The 22292-nt window shown below is 37.1% G+C and overlaps 1 protein-coding gene and 1 pseudogene across 1 annotated transcript in view; both read right to left on the reverse strand.

Moving 5' to 3' along the window:
* The window catches only part of LRP1B (low density lipoprotein receptor-related protein 1B), a 2414068-nt gene that overhangs the window by 2164577 nt on the left and 227199 nt on the right, over positions 1-22292 (reverse strand). The window lies entirely within an intron of this gene.
* Positions 2179-3010, reverse strand: LOC102866524 (annotated as a pseudogene).

The raw sequence follows: 22292 nt of genomic DNA on the forward strand, positions 1-22292 counted from the left end.
TCCTTTGAGGCAAGGATTGTGAAGCTCCGTCTAACATACTTTGGACATGCTGTAAGGAAGGACCGGTCCTTGGAGAGGAACATCATGCTTGGTCGGGTGGAGGGACAGCACAGGAGAGGAAGACCCCCTATGAGGTGGAGTGATTCAGTGACTGGGTTATGGGGATGGGGATGGGTGCGTCGAAGACGGTGCATTTGGCACAGGACAGAGAAGAGTTTAGGGTTGTTGTTCAAAGGGTCACTATGAGTCGCAAGCGATTCAATGGCACATAACAACAACATCATAATAATCACTCACATATTAAAGTATAAGTTATTAAGAACCCAGAATGTTTGTGAATTTATCAATTCACATCAGCTGGAAGTTAGTTCAACAAGAACACGAAAACAGCAATTTCCACAAACACAAGATTAGATTAGAAAATGGATGATTGGATTCTTCAGGGACAAGATATTAAATTGTCAAAACACAGAGGTACAGCGCTTTGTTTATCTCTCAGAAAAGCATGTGTGTGTACTAGTTGTCCCCTACCTAGGAAACACACTGGACCCACTCTAAACCCATTTTTTCAACAGCAAGTCACAGAGCTAATATTGATGTTTGTCTGACATTATTATCTCATGAGACTAATAATTGCTTTATTTTAAGATTAATATAAGTCGTATATCTGCTAAGTAAATATAGTAATAATTATCAAAAGGGCAATTTGTGAATTCCATCTATTCCCTCTCAAGGAAAGAGGGCTTTCACAATTGTACAGCTCTGACTGCACTAACCATAGAAATCTAGGACGATAGAACCTCTTAAAAGATAATGATTTGAATGATCCCACACTGTAGGACACATGGAAATACAATATGTATGAAGCCACTGATAGAAGGAGAATGGATACCTTTCAGCTGTGGTGCTGGAGAAGAGTAATGAATATACCATGAACTGCTATAAGAATGAACAGGTTAGTTCTAGAGAGGGTGAGACCAGGCTTCTCCTTGGAGGCAAGAATTCTGAAGCTTTGTCTGACATACTTTGCACATGTTGCAAGGAAGGATCAGTCCTTTGAGAAGAACATCATGCTTTAGAGGGTAGAGAGACAGAGCAGGAGAGGAAGACCCTCGATGAGATGGATTCAGTGACTGGGGATATAGGGGTAGGTGTGTCAGAGACAGTAAGATTGACATAGGATAGAACAGGGTTTAGGGCTGTAGTGTTTCAAAGAGTAGCAGGCAACATGACTGCACATAACAACAACAACAACGACAAGAAGCCATAATTATTTCTTTTTTATCGCACCTGCAAATCTAATTAATTATTAACATATACTGGAAGAATATTATAAAGCATAAATACATTTTGCTGCATTGTTGCTATATTAATTTACAACTATCTTTTCTTGTTTTCACAAATAATTTCATAAAATATATTAATGTGAACGTATAATTATTTTGCTTGTATACCTCATGATAGACTAATAAAAATATCATATTATTTAACCATTAAATGGTCAAAGATTTACATTTTCATTGTGCTGATAATTACTATCTTTCTCCTTTACCTTGGCCAATTTTACAACTTTTCTTGAGAAGGGACACATGTAAGAGGAAATATGTTTTGAAAATTCATTCAACCAGTGCTCTTGTGATAGTATCGATTTTTAAAGTGGCTTGTATCACTCAGGTCAGTTTGCACCCCGGGAAAATTTCCAGACCTTGGCAAAAAAAAACAAACTGAATTTTCCTTCATAGATTCAGGAAGAATTTCATTAACCTTTTAATAATGGAAAAGAAAAGAAAAGATAACAGTACCAGTATATTTCTCATTTGTTGAACTCAAGGCCGTGTATTCCCAGGAGAACCAAACAGCAAAACCAGAGCTCAGTTATCTTTATTTGCATTATCTCTATAATCTTTAAGTGGTGAGCTTTATGCCTTATGCTTCAATAAACACTGATTAAAATACCTAAGTTTATATCATCAATGCTCTTGGTAATGTCACTGCAGTATTTTCAAGTTCTATTTTTTTTTTTCCACACCAGCATCCCCTTTAATAAAACATGGAAGGTGACAAAAAAAAAAGGGGGAGGAGTGAAATACGACCATTTACAACCACAAAAAAAAACCCTCTGTACATGTCTGGCGCCTGGCAGCAGGGAGGGCAGCGGGCAGCAGCGACCGGCTGGCCCTATTCGTAGAGGATGTCATAGTGACCAGGCCAGTAGAGAAGGTAGACCTTGGGCTCGGAGCCCAAAGGGAAGACGTGCCGGTTAGTGGTGCCGCCCTCGCCGAGAGGCCCATGTCCTCCACCTCGATGGAAACACTGAGGGCCTGGAGCAGGGCGATGATGTGGATGTGGCCACTCTCTTTGCACATGGGCTCCACCTCCTGCTGGCAGAACTCCTTGACAGTCTGCCCACCCACAACCTCGATGAAATGCTGGAAGAACTTGCTCTCTCGCGCTGCAGGTAGCCAGACGTGAGCAGCCGCAGGTAGACCACCAGGTAGTCAGAGGTGCTCTGGTCATTGAAGCAAGCCAGCAGGTCAGCGACCAAAGTCTGCTTCTCCACCTGCTCAATCAGGTCGATGAAGGTGTTGTGGAAGTCCTCAATTGTGAACTCAGTGAAGCCTTGGGCCACCAAGGCCTCTTTGCTCTTGGCAGACACAGCCTTGAACCACTGCAACTGACATCCAGCAGTGCCTCCAAGTGGGAGAATCCAAATGCTCTATAGAAGCAGTTCCCATCAGGCCTGGTCTTCTGGATCTAGGAGTACTTTTTGTGGAGGTCCTTGGATCTTCGGTTGATAGATATTTTCATCCTCAGCATACTCCTTGTACAGGACTGAGAGCTCCAGCCACTTCAAGACCAGAGGGTTCTGCACAACAATCTCTTGCTGAATTCAGTCCTGCTGAGCCATGATGGCTTCATCTTAAGCCAGACAGTTAACACCTTCGGAGTAGCTGCCCAGCGGCTCCTCCTTCTGCAGCGGAGGTTCCTCCGCCACCATCTTTAAACAGCGCTGCACAGATTACCTCAAATTATTTCTTAATTGTCAAGATTTATATGAAAGCAGTAAAGTTAGCATGTAAGAGATTAAAATAATTTTAAATCTGTCTTCCAAGGAGTCTTCTTATGATTTTGAGTTTATTACATTTACATGAAAAATTGGAAATATGTAAAATATTTTAAAGGAATTTTAATAAGGAGTAAAGAAGGTATGAAACTAATAGTTGAGATATAATTAATCTCTAATTTTATAGCAAGGTATTTAATCGATTAACTCCCAGTATTTCCTTGTTAAAAGGCAAAGAAATTTGGAATTTAACCATCCTAAATTATATTTTCATATGTATATTTCATCTATGAGCATCAATACTAAATGTCTAATTTGTACCTCTTAAAACCCTAGTATCTTCTTTTTTTGTTTGTTTAAGTTTAATAAACATGAAATGGATATTTTCATACTTATTTGACTTTCAGGTTAATTCTTAACATCTTTGTTAGAAATTGCATATCAGCAGGGAGTATGAGGTTCTGCCAATTCTTTCAATATATCTACCTAAAAATCTACTCTTTGACCCTCAGCTTCTTGATATTACATAAGTAAAGTGATTTCCATTACATATGGCAACATTAATGATTCAAGGACTATGAAAAAATCCACTTTTCTTGACAGATTATGTACCTACTCAGCCTTTTGGAAAGGAAAGACGAATAGTATCTTGTCTTTGCAAATAATATCAATCAGATGAAAAGAACTACTATTGAGGTTGATAGGTGCTGTTGACCAGGTTTTGATTCAAAATGATTTACATACAACTGATCAAAAACCCTTCTCTGCCCTGCATCAAGCTAGCAATCATTGGTATGTTTGAGTCTATTATTGTAGCCACTGGGTCGGTTTATTCCAATATGTAACCTTGTGTTTTTTTCCTTCTGAACCTCTTAGATAACCAAACATTTTATCCTTCTTTCGTGGTCTGGTCCCTACTAATAACTGGTCCCTCCTTATAGCTGGTCCCTCCTAATGTCCAAAATTCTCAAGACAAATACTTAAAGAAAGCATTCTAGTTGGACTTTTCTCAACACTACCGTGCTTATTCTGGTACTCCATTGCCAATTCCATATTATTAACCAACATCATAATTCAAAGGAATTTATTTTTACTCAACCTTTTTTCATCATTGCTCACTTTCACCAGGCACATGCAGTGATTGAATATCCCATTACTTGGGTCAGATGCACCTTAATCCTCAAAGTGACGTCTTTGCCATCAGCCATCCTATTTTTATGCTGCTGCAGTGACATTGTGAACTTCTGATGTTCTCTAGGTAGCTGTCCTGCTGCTCATTCCAAATTTGTCAGATTATTTGGCATCTGATCTGACCTTGATGTCTGGAATGAACTGCTGAGCTGTGAGTGTTCTGATTTTAGATGTTCTGCCAAATTCCTCTCCTTACTGCTGCCACCTTTAAAATAACAAGAGCAATCACACAAAAGAGAGATGGCAGAGTTTCAGGTTCAATGACGCTGGTCATCAGCATAACACATACAATTCAGCATGACATCAATATGTCCTTGAAGACTGTGGCATATCCCACTAGACAGAATTGTCTAATATTATTCAAGTTAGTAATGATGAAGAAAGTATCCATTTTCCCCCTCGATAGTTTGTCCAACAAACAAGTAAGAACTGTATCTTTTAATCGCCACTCAAAATTAATTTTCAAATAATCACTTTACGTGAAAAGCAGTAATTTATATTGCTCATTTCTGCGTAAATTTTGAATTAATTAAGCAATCACATCCTTCCCAAACCGATCAAATTAATTACATAATTGTAATGACTCAGTAATGTAGATAGAAAAAAAACCAGCAACTTTCATTCAGCAACGGTATACCAGAAGCTGTCAGGCCTACAAGATATGAGTCAGAAGAGATAGGATTTTCCTAAATTCATAGAATCCTTTCCTGTGTTTGGGACAAGCACAATTTCAGAGCACTATTTTTAATCTGCCATCCACCTACCACTTTACTTCAGTGTTTTGATTCTATGTTCCCATGATTCTAAAGGCTGGGCCACTAGTGTTTCAATACCAACAGTGTCACTCCATGGTGAGAAGGCTATAGTGTAACTTAAAGACAGATGAGAATTAAAAGTCTGGTGACCTATTTTGACAATTAACCAGTGAAAACCCCACAGACATCAGAATACTGCCCAAGATTCAGACTCCAATTGTTTTGAATATTTCAAGGGGAAACTAGTTGTTGGGGAAAAACATACTACTTACAAAGTGGAGGACTAGGGAAAACAAGGAGACTCTTAAGTCAGGTGAGCTGACAGAATGGCTTAATATACAATACACACAAAACTAAACAGTAAGCACAAATGTATCAACAATCAAAGAGATCCTGCAGAACCAGGGAATGCTTCACTCTGTGGATATTATTGGAGATTATTAACAACTCACAACAAACTTTTTCATGTCCAGAGGAAAGAGTTGCAGGTTGTTCTATATGCAACCTCATCTCCTTCTGATTGCCTAAACATAGCTATAGGAATCTAGTCATGCAGTAAGTAAATCTTCATTTATGGGAACTTGTAGAGCAGATGTCCTATTCATTCAAATATTTTTATTGAAAGCTAGTCATGTGAATAATGCCAAGCATCCTAAGTAGACATTCTATTAAAGAACAGTAAAGTAGAAGAAATGTTAATAATCAGTTAGCATTCATACAAAAAGAGCGTGATGCTCAGCTAGTTTAAGAAAAGGGGATTGACTATTGACGCTGTCTTCTTTCCACAAAAATCACGATGGTCTTTGTTGCTCTGGTATAGCTTATATATGACTTTTATATCTATTTAGAGTATTTCTGCCTCCAGATTGTGTGTGTATACACATGTGTTGTTGTGTTGTTATTGATTGCTGTCGAGGTGAGCACGACTCATAGCAACTCTATGAACAAAATGCCTGAAGCCTTTCTGTAACTAGCAACATTTATCAAAGTTCATAGAGTTTCCAGAGCATGGCATGTTGTTTAGGAAGTGGATGGCGCTCCTGTATGTATGAGATGTGTATGTGTGTGTTTATGTACACACACATAAGCATACACACTCACATAAATATTTTGTTGTTGTTAGGTGCCATCAAGTCGAGTATGACTCACAGAGACCCTATGAACAAATAATCTGAACCCAGTACTGTCCTGCGCCGTCTTCATACTTCCTGACACACAGGAGCCCATTGCAGCAGTCACCCTGTCAATCCATCTGGTTGAGAGTCTTCCTCTCCTTCACTGATCTTCCACCCTTGCCAACATCATGTCCTTCTTTAAGGAATAGCACCTCTTAACTATATGTCCAAAGTATGTGAATCAAAGCCTCCTCATCTTGCCTCCAAATAGTACTCCAGTTGCACCCTCTCCAAGAAAGACATCTGTTCATAGCTCAAAGACGTCAATTTTCATCCTTAGTCATTGTCCAAGTCTCAATGCATAGCTTGTAATCAGAAAGACTATGGCCTGAATCAGGTGCACCTTATATATAACATATGTATATGAAGTCTGCTGACCTAAGTGTGCTTTCAAAGTGTGTTTCAAAGCAATCATATAATCTGAGGAGAAAAATGACAGTTTCTTCCTATATGATTTATAGTCTCTAAAAATTTGCCAGCAGGTCAGTTATGTGCTGCTCCTACTTGTCAGCAATGAGTTGAGTTGTTAACTACTGTGAAATTATATATAGATGTAGAAACAAATAATTCCCAGGAATGTGTCAACGAGGATCCTCGGTGATGGTGAGATGTTTAAGTGCTCCACAGCTAGCTGAAAGGTCAGAGTCTAGATTCACCGATAGTCTCTACAGTGCAAAAGACCTGACAGCCTGCTCCTATGAAGGCTACAGCCCAGGAAAACCTGGGAACATTTCTACTCTATCATATAGGGTTACAGTGAGTCAGCATCGACTTGATGGCACACATCCATGACAACAACAACAGGACAAATGAACATCATATTTTTAAGAATCATTATAATTTTTTAAAACCAAAATGTATTTTTAATTATCATTCCTTCTGCTTATTTCCGTTTCACAAAAGTTACCTATCAAAGAGGCCAAAACTAAAAATTAATGTATCTTCTCCCAAGGGAAAATTTTGTGCTAGTCTCTTTTTAAGAATTCTGATTAAAGTTCTGTCTCTTTGTCCTTGTTATTTCATTTTTGTGAAGTCTGAGAATTCACCCCGCTAAAGAAGTCTTCAAGTGCACACCAATAATATGTCAACAAGACTCAATAGATTGTATATAATTACTCAATTCTAGAATGATACAATTAATGTTATACTCAGTGATAGACTATTTCAATTGCCTGAAATAATCAATTTGGAAGGGGAAAAACAAAACACACAATAACAAAAGCCCTACAACCTATCCCAGCTGGGGCTATGTGAAGAAACGACAGAGGAAATTCTGATGGAAAATGTCTTCTTTGACAAAAGAGTTGATACTATACAAATTACATCTCCTCTTATAAATTATCACTAATCTTTTCAGATGGGCTTTCCTTTGCTTTTTTGTGTTCTTGTGGCCTAGTGGTAAGAAGCTATGCTGCAATACTGAAGGCATGTGGTCCAAATTCATCAGCTGCTCCTTGGGAAGAAGATGGTCCTTCTCCACCATGAAATTAACTGCCTCTGAAAACCCACTGGAGGGTCAGCTATGGGTCAGTTCTGAGTCGATTGCAAACAACAATAAGAAAGACATTTTTGTTTTTTGTATCTTTAAGTATGATAGTTTCTGAGGGCATGACTTTACCTCTTATCTTTATATCTTTTATCAGATATAATACTTGATCCACTGAGAACTCAGTAGTTAAACAAAAGACTGGAAAAAAAGGAATAAATATATACATAAAAATTTAAAGAAGTTTAATGTTGTAATTCCTCCTTACAAACATCAAAATCACCTAAACATAAAAAATGATGTGTAAGTTAAAAGTGGCTCCAGAAGAATTATACGATCAAGTAGTTAAAAATTATCTAAGGAAGTCCACATTAGGTAGCATATTTTCAGAAGACATTCACACATAATCCTCACTGATATAAGAGATACATACTCCCTTTATTGAACTTTAACAGAAAATTTCTATCATTGTCTCACTGACTCAAATCCCTAGATTTCAACACTGTTTTTTATGTTTACATTTTCTAACACACTATCTTTTGTTGGCTCCCACATATTTCTTTATAATAATTTTAATCACTTGATCATTGTATTTTCTAAATGTTAAACTCTTTTAGTTATAAAATAAAAAATCAGGAAAGCCATCTTCCCTGATAGCCACCCCTGTTTTCTATTCCTGGTGACTGTGACACTATAAATACATTTGATAAATATTTATGCTGACTGCAATAAAAAGTATTGGAAGTTATGTATGTAATGATGCTTTTGCTGTAAGTATATTCTCTGAGAAATATTCTTTCCCTGCAAACAAATTTTAAGTGTACTGTCTCCATGATTCCTGCCTTTTATAGTTATCTACTCACTTATTTACTTACTTTCTGTCATTGTGTCCGTTCTGACTCATGCTGGCTCCATTTAAGATTCCTAAGGGGAGGGAAATGCACTTATTTTTCCCTCAGAGTCAGTGGGTGGATTTGAACTGCCAAAAATGTGTAGTCTTTTGGTCAATAGCACAACATGCTATGAACTATGCTTCCAGGCCTCCTCTTTATAAAATTATGTGATCGACAAATATACCTTGAGTTTAGTGTAGCCATTCATTGGGGAATGGAAATTCTAACAGCAAGAGCTAAGCTTAAGGTTAAAAGTGAAAACTAAGACTGGCAGAAGATTCTTTCTTTCTTTCTTTCTATGGGCAATCCATGTTCTTCATAGGCCCCTTACAGAGAATTGATAGCCAGCCAGTTATTTATATAATTCCTCTCTTACCACCAAGAGGGACGTCACTAACAAGATGGGAATGAAAAATTGAATGAGAGAACAGTCCCATCTCACATCAAGGCATTCATAAGTTGGATCAATACAATCTTAAAAGCACCAAGAAAACAAACAAAAAACACTCCCACAATATTCTAACCTGATCCAATGTATCTTATCCCCTAAAGCTAACAAGAGACAATATTCTATCTCCCATAGTAGTTCGACTAATGTTCCTGCTGCGGCAGAAAATGTGATATTGGACAAATGGGTCACATTGTGCCTATCAGATTAGGAAACATCCACAGAATCTCAGACCAACACACAGGAAACTACCGATGTTGAGGACAGAACAGAGAGTGCCTAATATATTGATTTCCACTGTGCTCAAGGCCAAGGTAAAAAGAATGACACTGTGGGAAAAAAACAATACTAAGATGTTCACATAAAAGAACAGAAAATCTCTTAAGCAAAGCAGCGGGGATAAAACCAAACTCCCAGGCTGAAATCCTCACAGTGAATTCTTTAACTGCCACACTCCGAACTCCTTTACATCTTGAACTACCAGTACTTTTTTGAGTCCTCACTTAGTCCATGTGTTCCTTACATGCATGGAACATTTTTTAAAGCAAAGATTACCCTCATTCTGTGCCTTTACTGTTTAAACATAATACAACTTAAAAGCTATAGCAAATCATGCTGTTAGGATGGAAATGGAAACTACTAGAGAATTTGTAACTTCCTTAATAGAAAAGATATAGAAATGTTCAAATTAATGTCCAAGGTGGTCTTTTAAATTAACTATGTATGTTCCTTAACATGTTGTCTCTTACTATCAAACACACAGGATGTATTAACTTATGGGAATGTTCTTCAGCCTCGTATGAATTTACTTCTTACTTATGTCTAACTATTCTTTATATTTTCAGTTTCCGAATTTGTTCTTTAAGATTCATGTTACTATTATATACATTTTATAGTCGTTGTTGTTGTTGTGTACCTTTGATTTGGAACTGACCCATAGTTGACCCTCGGGCAGGTTCTCAGAGGCAGTTAATCGCATGGGAGGTGATTGCCCATCCTTTTCCCATGGAGCAGCTGGTGGCCTCGAACCACATGTCTTTTGGATTGCAGCACAGCTTCTTGCCATTTGAATATCAGAGCTCCCCTATACTTTACACTGAAATCATTTTAGTCATCTTCAACAAATAATTTCTATATCTCTTCTGAAAGCTATAATCTAAAGATATTTGTACATTAAAGTGTCCAATCATCTATGAATGTTTACCCAATTAAAATCCAACTAGCAATTTATTGTTGTTACATTGTTTTGTGCCATTGAGGTGATGTCAATTCATAGCGACCTTGTGTGCATCACAAGGAAACATTGTCCAATCCAGTGACACTCACAATTTCTGCTATGCTTTCTCTGATAATTTATCTCCTTAACAGTCTTCCTCTCTTTTGCTGACTCTCAACCTTTTCAAGCATGATATCTTTCATTAGAGACCGAGCCCTCCTGCAAAATACCTAAAGCATGTTACATGGTCGCACTACCCCGCACACACTGGTGCTACTTCTACCAAGGGAAATGTGTGTATTCTTTCAACAGTTCACGGTATATTAAATATTCCACATGGATGGTGCAGTACAAAGGCACCCACCAGGTCTTCTTCAGTGTTCCTTACTCATTGTCCAACTTTCACAACTATATGACGCTATTGAAAATATCATCACTTGGAACAGGCACATTTTCATCTTTAAACTGATTTATTGCTCTTTATCATTTAGAAGAGGTCCTAAGAAGCAGATCTGCCCAAGGCAACACATCTCTCTTTTTTTGTTAATGTCTTGATTATTACTTCTAAGGTTATTGACTTCATAGGCAAGAAAAATTAAATCTGACAACACCAATGTTTTCTCACCATAATGTTGCTTATTGGTCTAGTTATGAAGATCTGTATTTTATTTATATTGAGGTTCCTAGACTTTATAAGTGACTGAAGAACCACAGCACTAAGAAGAGTTAATATTATTAATATTTTAAATTCTCTTCATCTAGTGGTAAGAAACTGTGCTGCAATCCTAAAAACACATGGTTCAATTTCACCAGTTGCTCTATAGGAGAAAGATGGGAAGTCTCTTCCTGTGTAATTAACTGCCTCTGAAAATCCCCTGGTGGGTCAGCTGTGGGTCAATTCCAACCTAACAGTACACAACCACAATCAATATTACTGAACTCAGACATTTTATCTCTGCTATTATTTTCCCTAATCTTTGTTACTCTATATCTAGAATCTATAAATTTCTTCTGGAAATATCTTCATCTGTTGCTGTCCCATTTGAGTCAGTTAAGGGCAACTGACACTATTTCATTAATATTGTTCCCATATTTCGAGTATTTTCTACAGAAATTTAAACTAACAGAAGCAAGTGTCTCCATGGGAGTTTGAGGCAAGAATAGAAAAAGAATGGATAGATAATACACTGCACTGGAACAGATGAGGGAAAGAACTGTTTAAAAAAATATATGATTAACCATTATATATATGACAACAATCCAGGACAAAAGATGCATTGCAAAGTAGACTGGGGCAAGGGGAAGAAAAGAGGAAGGAGGAACGTGCAAAATGAATGAATGAAAGCCTAAATTTTCTGTAAACTTTCACTAAAATTACAATTTTTTTCAAAAAAGCAAATGTCAAATTATTCATACATGGCACAAATTAATTTTCAATTATTTCCTGGATTCAGTTTAAAAATAACTTTTCTAGTTTCAAGTATATTAGTTGAGATTAGAAACAAAGTCTCTTAAGATTAGAGGGAACAAATCCCGTTTTCTTTTCTGAACCTAGCACCAGCCCAAGACTAATGCAAAACTGAATGAATTTAGAGACACAGTGAAGAAACATGGTGTAAGAACTGATCAATGCTGGTAATAATTGATCTGGCACTGTACAAATTAATCTCAACGATGAAATATATTTTTATAGATATTCTTCTGTGAGACTTGATAATGGTTAATGCTGCAGCAATTAGAAAGAAAAGTTCGAAATCTATTCTTTTCAAAAAGATCAACATTCTCTTACTATTATAAAGGAATATAAAAGTCCATCCACAAGTTTAAACCACTAATTTCTAGATGTATTTTTTCTAAAAGTGTGATTACAATAGTTTAAAATTTCAAATTCAATATCAAATCTGCTTTTGCTTTCAAACTTGAAAATTTCCATTGGAACAGGATTTTGGACATTTAGTATTCTTTTATTTATATTGTTTTCCTATCCCTCCCCACCCCCACCCCCGAGAATCCAGTGCTAATTAGTCCCTTATATGCAAAGTAAAATTGTGCAATGCATAATAACACAGAGGAAAAAGCCTGCAAACCTATGAACATGCCAGCCCTCACTCTGCATCGGACTATTTGGGCTTTAGTGATTGTAATTATGTATTCTACTCACATCCATATCATCAAAATGACAGAGGTGAATATTCTGGTTATAAGGAAAGAACTATAAACATGTATATGGTTATGGAATTAATAGACCCACAGAGGTCATCACACCCTTGAGACAGAGATATTACTTTCAAATCATCACTACAGCCAATTTGTTTGGGGCAATAGATAGTATTCAGTATCCAGCACAGAAAAAAAAAATTAGTCTCAAGTTTTAAATTTTAACTATTTTTTAATTCTTTTCAGATGCACTTTCCTCTGAATTCACTAATATGATTTCTAAAATATTTAATGTAATGAGCTTGTTATACTAAGTTTTTATGAATATGCACACACGCACATACATCCAAGCTACATTAACTGGCTGCTGAAATTGTGAAGGAAAAGCTATAAAAATTAAGCAACCAAAGCTAAAAATTAGCCACATGTGCTAAAATTCTTGGATTAGCATAGCTATAGAGTCACATCGAATTCATGCTGTGTGCTGTTTCATTGAAGCATTGTGCCAAAAGTAAGGAAAGAGCAGGAAGAATTTAAAGCCCTTGATCTTAATTCCAAATAAATTATCTATAAGACTTTGGTTAAAATAATTAAGCACAAGTGGTTTACCCCTACAAAGCAGCACACTTAAAATACACACACACACAAAGTCACAGTTTCATAATAAAAATATTCTGAAACAAAAAAAGCCCATTGGGAAAAATTAACTTTGAAAGAAATTAAAATGCACTAGAAAGCAGAGGCCGTTCCCCATACTAATATAATGTGCTCATACAAATTCCACCAAACTACGCTGCTTGCTTTGAAAACATGTTTTCCCCACTCCATAGAAACAATATTTCAACTGGGAATCCTTATTCTGGAGCAGGACTTGACATTGGAAAAGAAAATCACAATTATCCCCAGAAGATATAGTAAAAGCAAAGCTATAAAATTATAAACCATAAACCATAGTCTTCTCAATTACTTGTGTGTGTCAGAAAGCAGGACAATGACTAGGGATTACAGAAAACGAATTGATGACTTTGAGTTGTGGTGCTGGAGAAGAGCTGACTATACCATGGACTTCCAGGAGAACAAACAGGTCAGTCTTGGAGTGTGTGAAACCAGGCTGCTCCTTGAAGGTAAGAATTCTGAGACTTCTTCTGACATACTTTGGGTAAGGAGGGATCAGTCCTTAGAGGCAGGCACTATGCTTGGAAGGGTAGAAGGACAGCACAAAAGAGGAAGACCCTCAATGACATACATAAATTCACTAACTGGGGTAATGAAAGTAGGTGTGCCAGAGACAAGGTTGGCACAAGGTAGAGCAGATTTTAGGGCTATTGTACATAGGATCACTATGAGTCACAAGTGACTCGACAGCACGTAACAACAACAATCAATTAAAATAGTGAAATTATCATCTTTTATAGAATTTAACAACCATAATGGTACTTTAGAATATTGCCAATTTTAAGCCCTTTACTTTAGAAATTTAAAAACCAGTGCCTAGGAAAGATGAGTGTGATTCTTTTGAAGGATCAAAATAGCTCAGGAAAATCAACAAAACAAATGAGAACTTCTGACTCTCAAACTATTGTTCCTTCTACATATTTAAAGTGGTGTCCAGTAAAATTTCAGCAATATATTAACTAAAGTTTTCTTAACAAACTCTGGTTGCTTAGTGTTAGAAAGTTGGGCTGTCAACCCAAAGATATTAATTTTTAATCTTGCAGTTGCTCCAAAGGAAAAAGATGGGAAATCTCCCAGCAAAACAATTCTCCCCCTGCCCATGTGATTTAGGCCTCTGAAAAGCCTCTGGAGGGTCAGCTCTGATTTGGTTCTGACTTAATAGCGCATCACAAAAACAAAAAACAACACAAAACAAACAAACAAGCAATAATACTTTTCTTAAGGACTCTCTAATGACATTTTGATCGAGAGTTGTACTGCCAACACAGAAGCAAGTAATTCTAATCCATCAGCTGTTCTATAGGAGAAAGATGGACAATTTCCTTCCTCTATGTGATTTAACAGCCCAGGAAAACCCACTGGAGGGTCTGGCATGAGTCAGTTCTGATTTAAAATGAATGATAGGAGTTGCGTATATGGATACATTTTTTTACAAATAGAGCTGAGGTATGTTGTTGTTGTTGTTGTTTACCATAGAATCAGGACAGACCCATAACTAACACTCCAGCAAGTTTTTAGAGGCAGTTAATAGCACTGGAGGAGATTGCCCATTCTTCTCCTGCAGAGCAGCTGGTGGCCCCAAACCTTTTGCCTTTAGGATTGCAGCACAGCTTCGTGCCACTAGGCTACCAGAGAAAGCTCCCTACAGCTGAGGTATACATATTATTTATAAAAATGTAACTCAAACATACATTATTAAAGTTGAATAAAACTAATATTATTTTTATATGCAAAAATTGTTATGTTTGCTATTTAAATTTTTAAATTTATTTTGTGATGTATTTAGAGAGAAATCTGAATTGTTATGTGCTATCGAGTCACTTGCAACTTATAGAGATCCTATGTAAAACAACTCTAAATCTTGCTCTATCCTGTGCCAATCTCACTGTCTCTGAAATACCTACCCCCAATACCCCAGACACTGAATCAATTTATCAAATCAAGGGTCTTCTCTCCTGCACTGTCTCTCCACCCTCCCAAGGATGATGTCCCTCTCTAAGGACTGGTCCTTTCTTGTAACATGTCTAAAACATGTCAGACAAAGCTTCAGAATCCTTACCTCCAAGAAGCAGGAGCAGTCTGGTATCATCCTCTCTAAGATGAACCAGTTTGTTCTCCTAGAACTGAATTAGAATAATTAAAATTTATAGAATCATTGATATGCTTGCCAATATAAAGTAAAACTGAAGGTGAATATACTGAAGACATTTAATAAAGTAGAACACTGAACATCAGAGAGCGCTGGACAATGACTAGGGATGATAGAAGGAGAATTTGAGCTGTGATGTTAGTGAAGAGTACTGAATATACCATGAACTGCTAAAAGAATAAACAGGTTCATCCTAAAGAGGGTGAAATCAGGCAACTACTTGGAGGCAAGGATTCTGAAGCTTCGTTTAAACGACTTTGGACATTTTGCAAGAAGGGACCAGACCCATCGTGCTTGGGAGGGTGGAGGGAGAGCACAGGAGAGGAAGATTGTCGATTTGATGAATTGATTCAGTGACTGGGGCAACGGGGGTAGGTGTGTTGGAGACAGTGAGATTAGCACAGGATAGAGGGGGGGTTTAGGGCTGTTGCACATAGGGTCGCTATGGGTTGCTGTCGATTCGACAGCACCTAACAACAACAGAGCATTAAACATTCCATGGACGGCCAACAGAATGAATACATATGTCTTGGAGAAGGTATAGCCAGAGTGCTCTTTGGAGGCAAGAATACTGAGGCTTCACCCCCCATACTTTGGATATATTGATAGGAGGTGTTATTCCTTGGATAGGGAAATTGTATTGGGGTGAAGAGTGGGTGAAGGAGAGGAAGACCCTCAATCAGGTGACTACTGCAATGAGCTCTTTGTCAGGAAGTCTGAGGATGGCACAGTACAGTACTGGGTTCAGATCTTTTGTTCATAGAACTGCTATGATTACTGGACTCAACAACTCCTATCAACTATAACAATAAGTACTAATAAACACTTTAATATATTTGTTTTTGAGACCATTGTAAGGATCTTTGTTGACAGAATAAAGAAAGTGAAACTTAACTATAGTTAGCATTCTCTAGCCAAAACTATACTCAAACAAAAACATACCATCAAGAAGAGTTGGAACAGAACAAAGCAAAACTCATCTTTACTCATCCAATCCTCCCTCAGAGACATAGAAAGAAGGTTTGAAAAAGAGAGTTGCTTTAACAACTTATATGTATTATATATATATGGAATGAGAAAGTTTCTTCATACCCTGTATGCTAATATTCATTTAACAAATAATAATTCAAAGGCTTTTAAAACATCAATTGGGGAAAAAAATCATATGCTTCCAAATCATCAACCATGCCTCTTTGATTATAAAGTGGAATATATTGGGTGTTACCTAGAAAATTGGCAAACAAATGAATAAAAGCATTGAGAAGTGAAGTAAATATGCTAATTGGGAGTGAGGGAAGTATGTAGCAGGAATAGCAGTATTTTGCTTGATTCTCGAACATATTCTTTCTTCCTGTGAAAAATTAGTACCTCTGCTCACTTAAAAGTGTTTACATCTAAATTCAATATCTGCATAACTTCGCATCCTTATAAATATGTATGTGGAAGAGGTTTTCTGAAATAAAGGCTGATTATGTTTTTTAAAGTAGCTATGCAGAACAAGTGATTTGACAAATGAAATGTGTCCAAATGTTTTAGTTGGCTTTTACAATGCAGTCTTGTAGAATAACACTGAAGATATGACTTTGTGACAGAAATCTTTGAAAATATTTTTACGCAAACCGTTTTCCCCCCATATGAATTATTATGAAAAGAGCTAAACAAATGAGTAAAGAGAACAAACAAATCTTTTGTTGAGTGGATGTGTAGACTAATGAAGTTATGAATAGATAATAGATGGCTTACTAAATATCTGAGTAGTGGGTAATCAGAAAGACGGTGTTGCCTTCTGGTTTGACATTCAGAGCTGATAACACACGGATTGATTGTGTCACTTCTGGCCTTGAGTCAGAACACATTGTTACTTGCCTTTGTGTTATTTTGCCATTGTGTTCCCCTTATTAATTGACAATCAATATTAAGTGCTGACTTATTGTGTCTATTATGGGTACTGTGCTATCAAGGGTTTAGTGTTCAAGTTGGCTTTCCTAGCCATTCAGTATGACTTTGCCTTGTAAATGGGCAGGGGGATGTGTAATAAGATATATTAGCCTATCCATGAGGGGATTTACTAGTGTCACCTACAAGAGGATTGGTTAGTCTTGTCATTAAATTGATCCCATCCAGCTGTAGAGTTGAAAGATTTTTTCCCTGTGAGCAAAGAATGAAGAGAATGTAATATTGTCTTTCAGGATCAGAGATTCTTGCACCAGCGAGATCTGGATATATCTGAACAACAGCCATCGCAACCACAGCAGAAAACCAGAAAGCTAACATGGAATAGAGTAGACCTTTGGACTGCTATCCCATGGCACCTAACCTAAAAGCCTTTAGCCCAAGTTTGTTGGAGACTGGGGAGTGGAGAGCCATAATTGGCAGGACTAAGATAAGAACTTTCTAAGTCTGGTCTAAAGCCACGGGGCTCAAAGTTCAGAAGCTGCCAGGACTATATATATTCTGTTACAGACCTGGATTATAACCTTTTGACTTCTTCAATATGATTCTGTGTGCTCTGTGAGTCACCACATCAAATTTTGGAACCTGTAAAATGGGAAGATTGATTTTGAGAGGAGAAAAAAAAATAGGTATGGGAGTGTGGGGGAAATTTCTGACATCACAGTAATTGGTTTGATCCTGTTGACACTGTTCATGAGGATAGTTCCCCTTTGTGAAGTCAGTAAACGGTAAATATAGCTGTACCCATATAACCCTCACTCGATTACAAATACTGAGGGTTATGGAAAGATACAAGTGCCCTGCATTAAAGGAGTTTAATATCCAGTTGTATGAAAAAGTAATATAAATATAACCAATAGATATATATTACCTATGGAGATACAGCACTAAATCCAATGATATAAAACCAATACATCTGAAATATGCAAATGACTCCAGTAAATTAACAAACAAGCTAAAAGAAAAATTGGGGCAAGAGATATTATCTGAGAATTCCTGAGGAAATAAATCAAGTGTCCAAAAGCAAATACGTTCTCAAGCTCAGGAACAATAAACAAAAGCAAATTAAAGAATAGGTTGACAGAACGAAATAGATTAATAATGTCAACTCTGTAGATTGTACGTTAATTGGTAATATCTATCAAGGGTGGGTAATTTTAATCTGCAGCCCTCAGGCCTGGCTTTAATTGTTTCTGGTCAAAAATTTTTTCCAAGTGGTATAGTACTGGTCTGTACATTTGCTGTACAGAGGTAACTTCTGGTTGCTGTGATGCTAAACACTGTGATACTGATGCATGAAATGCAATAATGGTTATCCATGGTGGACAGTGTTTGGTGGCATCCCCTGATTAAAACAAGGTTGAAAGCATAAGTGGTATCCACTTCCAAAATAGCTTGCCTCCAGAAACTCTATGAACTTGGAGAAACAATGAGAGTTATACCATTGTTCGGGTCTTTCATTCATAGGGTTGCTATGAGTCATATACGACTTAACAGCACTTAACAATATGTTGTTGTTGTTGTTATGTGCCTTTGAGTGATCTGTGACTCATAGCGACCCTATGTACAACAGCCTTAAACCCTGCTCTATTTCTTACCAATCTTATTGTCTCCTACACACCTATCCCCATTAACCCAGTCACTGAATCAATCCATCGAATTGAAGTCTTCCTCTCCTGCGCTCTCTCTCCACCTTCCCAAGCATGATATCCCTCTCCAAGGACTGGTTGCTCCTTGCAACATGTCCAAAGTATGTCAGACAAAGCTTCAGAATCCTTGCCTCCAAGAAGCAGCCTGGCATCACCGTATCCAAGATGAACATGATGTTCTCCTTGTAGTCCATGGAGTATTCAGTACTCTTCTCCAGCACCAAAGCTCAAAGACGTCAACTCTCTCTGTCATACCTATTCATCGTCCAGCTCTCTGATGCATAGCAAGTAATTGTAAAGACCATGGCTTGTATCAGACACACTTTAGTCTCCAGACTCACATGGTTACCTTTAAGTACTTTGGAGAGGTCTCTGACAGAAAAATTTCCCAATGCAATATATGTTGTTGCTGTTAGGTGCTGTCAAGTCGTAGGCAACTCATAGCGACCCTATCTATGAACCAAAGTCCTCAACACTTGCATGACTTTCATTCTTTCTCCAGGTTCATAGGGTTTCCCACTCATGCTTCCAAGACTCAGACAAAATTTGCAACCATAGAGTCTATTTTGACTCAGTGACCTTACATCAGGTTTGTGAAGCTACTCATCTCTTTTTTCCATAAGGGTTTCTAGTGAATTAGAATATTTGACATTTGAGTTGTCAGTACTGTTCATTATGGACAACTCCATAAAAGCTCCCACTAGGTTTTGAAGTAGGAGTTCTTATGTATTTGTAGGATTACCAAAAGGCTATCCATTCTACCAGCTGCTGTTTGGGATAAAAATTTATTCAGTCTGTTGCACTAAGATTTACAGCCTCAGAAGCACATGAAAGTGTTGTCTGATTTTGAATCAGTTTGATGAATGTATTAGTTTTGGTATCAAAGTTCTAATAACACACACTGTCCTCTTGTCAAGATTCATGGCCTTGGAAAACTTATAGAGAATCACTAAGTTGGTTAGGATGTTTTCTCTTCAATACAACATTCCAATCTCAAAGACTGAATCTTAAGAAATTTTCACACATTTTATCAAATAGAATTTCAAAGCTGTTTATTATTTCACAATTTGAGTGGTAAATTATATTAAATTGATTGAACATCTCTCAGTGGAAATGTAGTCCATAAATTTTATTGTCTTTTTCTGTTACAAATAACTTTGAAACTAGTCAAAAGAGTTACCTAGAAATGTTTGTTATCATATAATCATTATCTGGTATATTAAGTGAACAAAGTATCATCACAGAATGAGAGAAAAATTATGTTGACAGATTGTTTAGATGGAAGATATTTTTAAATGCCTTAAATTTTAATCAAAAATAATATGCATATACCCATCAACAAACGAATGGCTAGAGAAGCTGTCGTATATTCGCACAATGGAATACTATGCTGCATTAAAAAACAAGGAACTCATGCAGTATTATTCAAAATGGTTGACTCTGGAGAACATTATGCTGAGTGAAATATCCCAGTCACAAAAGGACAAATATTGCATGATGGCACTGTTGTAGAATGGGACTGTCCTTGGGGTTGGGGAGAGACTGAATAAGATGGGTTCAATGATGTGTGCTGCACTGAGGCGGAGGAGGGAGGGAACTGTTTAAAAGAGATATATAACTGGGTGTTTCTGTCATCACAGGAGTCTAGAGCGTGGGCTGCATGGTGGAGGGGACCTGTGGGGGGGGTTGTGGAACAATGAAAGAATCTTTTACTTTTCCATAATTTTTGACTCATGTACTTATAACTTGTTAGTCAAATTTGTGTCTTCTAGGTTGCAACACCCCCATGATACATCTTCAATGATATGAACATGTATGGCCAAGCACAATCAATAAGAGTGCATCTAAATTCCAAAATCAGTCTCCATAATAGTCTATGTGTTTCCTACTGCCAAAGGGGCCCTTTAGAGTAGTGAGAGAAGATCTTTACCCTGAAACCCACAGCGTCCCTTCTCAGCAGGAAGTAGCTAAGAGAATACGCCATCCCCTTTTCCTTATGACTCAGGGTGAAGTCTTTCTCAGGGAGGAGTGATAGGGAATGGCAAAGGACACACTGACAAAGAAGATTAATCAGAACTGGCTTTGACAAGCACTGTGGCATTTGGACAAGAACAAACTGGGAGGAGGGTAGAGAGAATAGTGCAGCGGTGAATGAATGGAAACCCAAAATCTTTGTAAATGTTTATGAAAATTAATAAAATATAATTATAGAAAAAAATAATATGCATATAATAAAAAAGATTTTTTTACATTAAGGATGGGACTCATTCATATAAAAAGGCACAAATCCTTTGCACCCAGTTTCAAAAATAACTTTTAAAGATGAATGAGAGAATGGAATTTCAAATGAAGCATCTAGGAAATGATGCTTTACTTTAGGAGAAGGAGTAAGGTTGGATTTGTTATTGTTTTTATGTGTTGTCGAGTAGCTCACAACTCTTAGTGACCCTTATTACAACAGCTCTGAACCCTGCTTTTTGTGGAACCAACCTCATTGTCTCTGACCCACATACCCCCATTCCCCCAGTCACTGAGTCAATCCATCTCATACTAGGTCTTCCTTTCTTGTGTTTCCCTCAATCCTTCCAGGCATGAAGGCCTTCTCCAAACTTCTCTGGATTCTGTACAAAATAGGGTACAGGGGATCTCTCTATTATACACTTTTAAAATTGGAGACATGAAACGGTGATAGATTTGGAGTTTAGTGAATAACTTTACTCATGCTGGGAAAAGATTTACGTTTTCCCTCTCCAGAGCAGATTGTAAATCAATGTGTGTGTTCTGATAGCATACACCTAACTTACAGGAAGTTGCATTGTTAACCTAAAGGCCTAAAGGTGATACCTCTTTAGTAGTTCCAATTCACCAGCAGCTTCAAGGGAGAAAAATGGACTGCCATCTACTGTGTATTTTATAGGTTCTGAAAACTTACTGGAGATCAGCTATGAGTTGACTTTGATTCAACAGCCATGATTTTTCCAGTGCTTTGGGGTTCTTAAGAGTAGGCACTAGATTGGTGAAAAGGGAAGTTCCATGATTCTTATAATTATGTACATATTTAATTGTGAAATCATTAATTTGCAAGCATTTTTAATGTTTGATATAAAGACTAATATAACATTAAACACACAGAATACTAGAAGAAATGGAGAAAGATGGGCCATCAGCGCTCTTCTGATTTACAGCTTCAGAAACTCATTGGAAGGTCAGCTGTAAGGAGTTTCCAACTAGACAGCAGTGAGTAATGAGACTGTTAAAAAAGTGATGGAATTTGCACCAATCTCAAAATACAATCATTGCAAGTAAAAGATAATGTTAGAAGATCAAGACTCCAGAGTGAATAAATATTTTTAAGGTTATCATGGTCTAAATGAGAGTCGCATAGTTTTCTTATTAACTAGCTAGCTATTTGAAATTACTATTTGCTTTTCAGGAAACCATTCTTCAAAATTTTGTGTAAATTTATATTTCTTAGATATAA

Source organism: Elephantulus edwardii, unplaced genomic scaffold, assembly GCF_000299155.1.
Source record: "Elephantulus edwardii isolate Elephantulus edwardi_28Jun2011 unplaced genomic scaffold, EleEdw1.0 scaffold00010, whole genome shotgun sequence".
Classification (NCBI taxonomy): domain Eukaryota; kingdom Metazoa; phylum Chordata; class Mammalia; order Macroscelidea; family Macroscelididae; genus Elephantulus; species Elephantulus edwardii.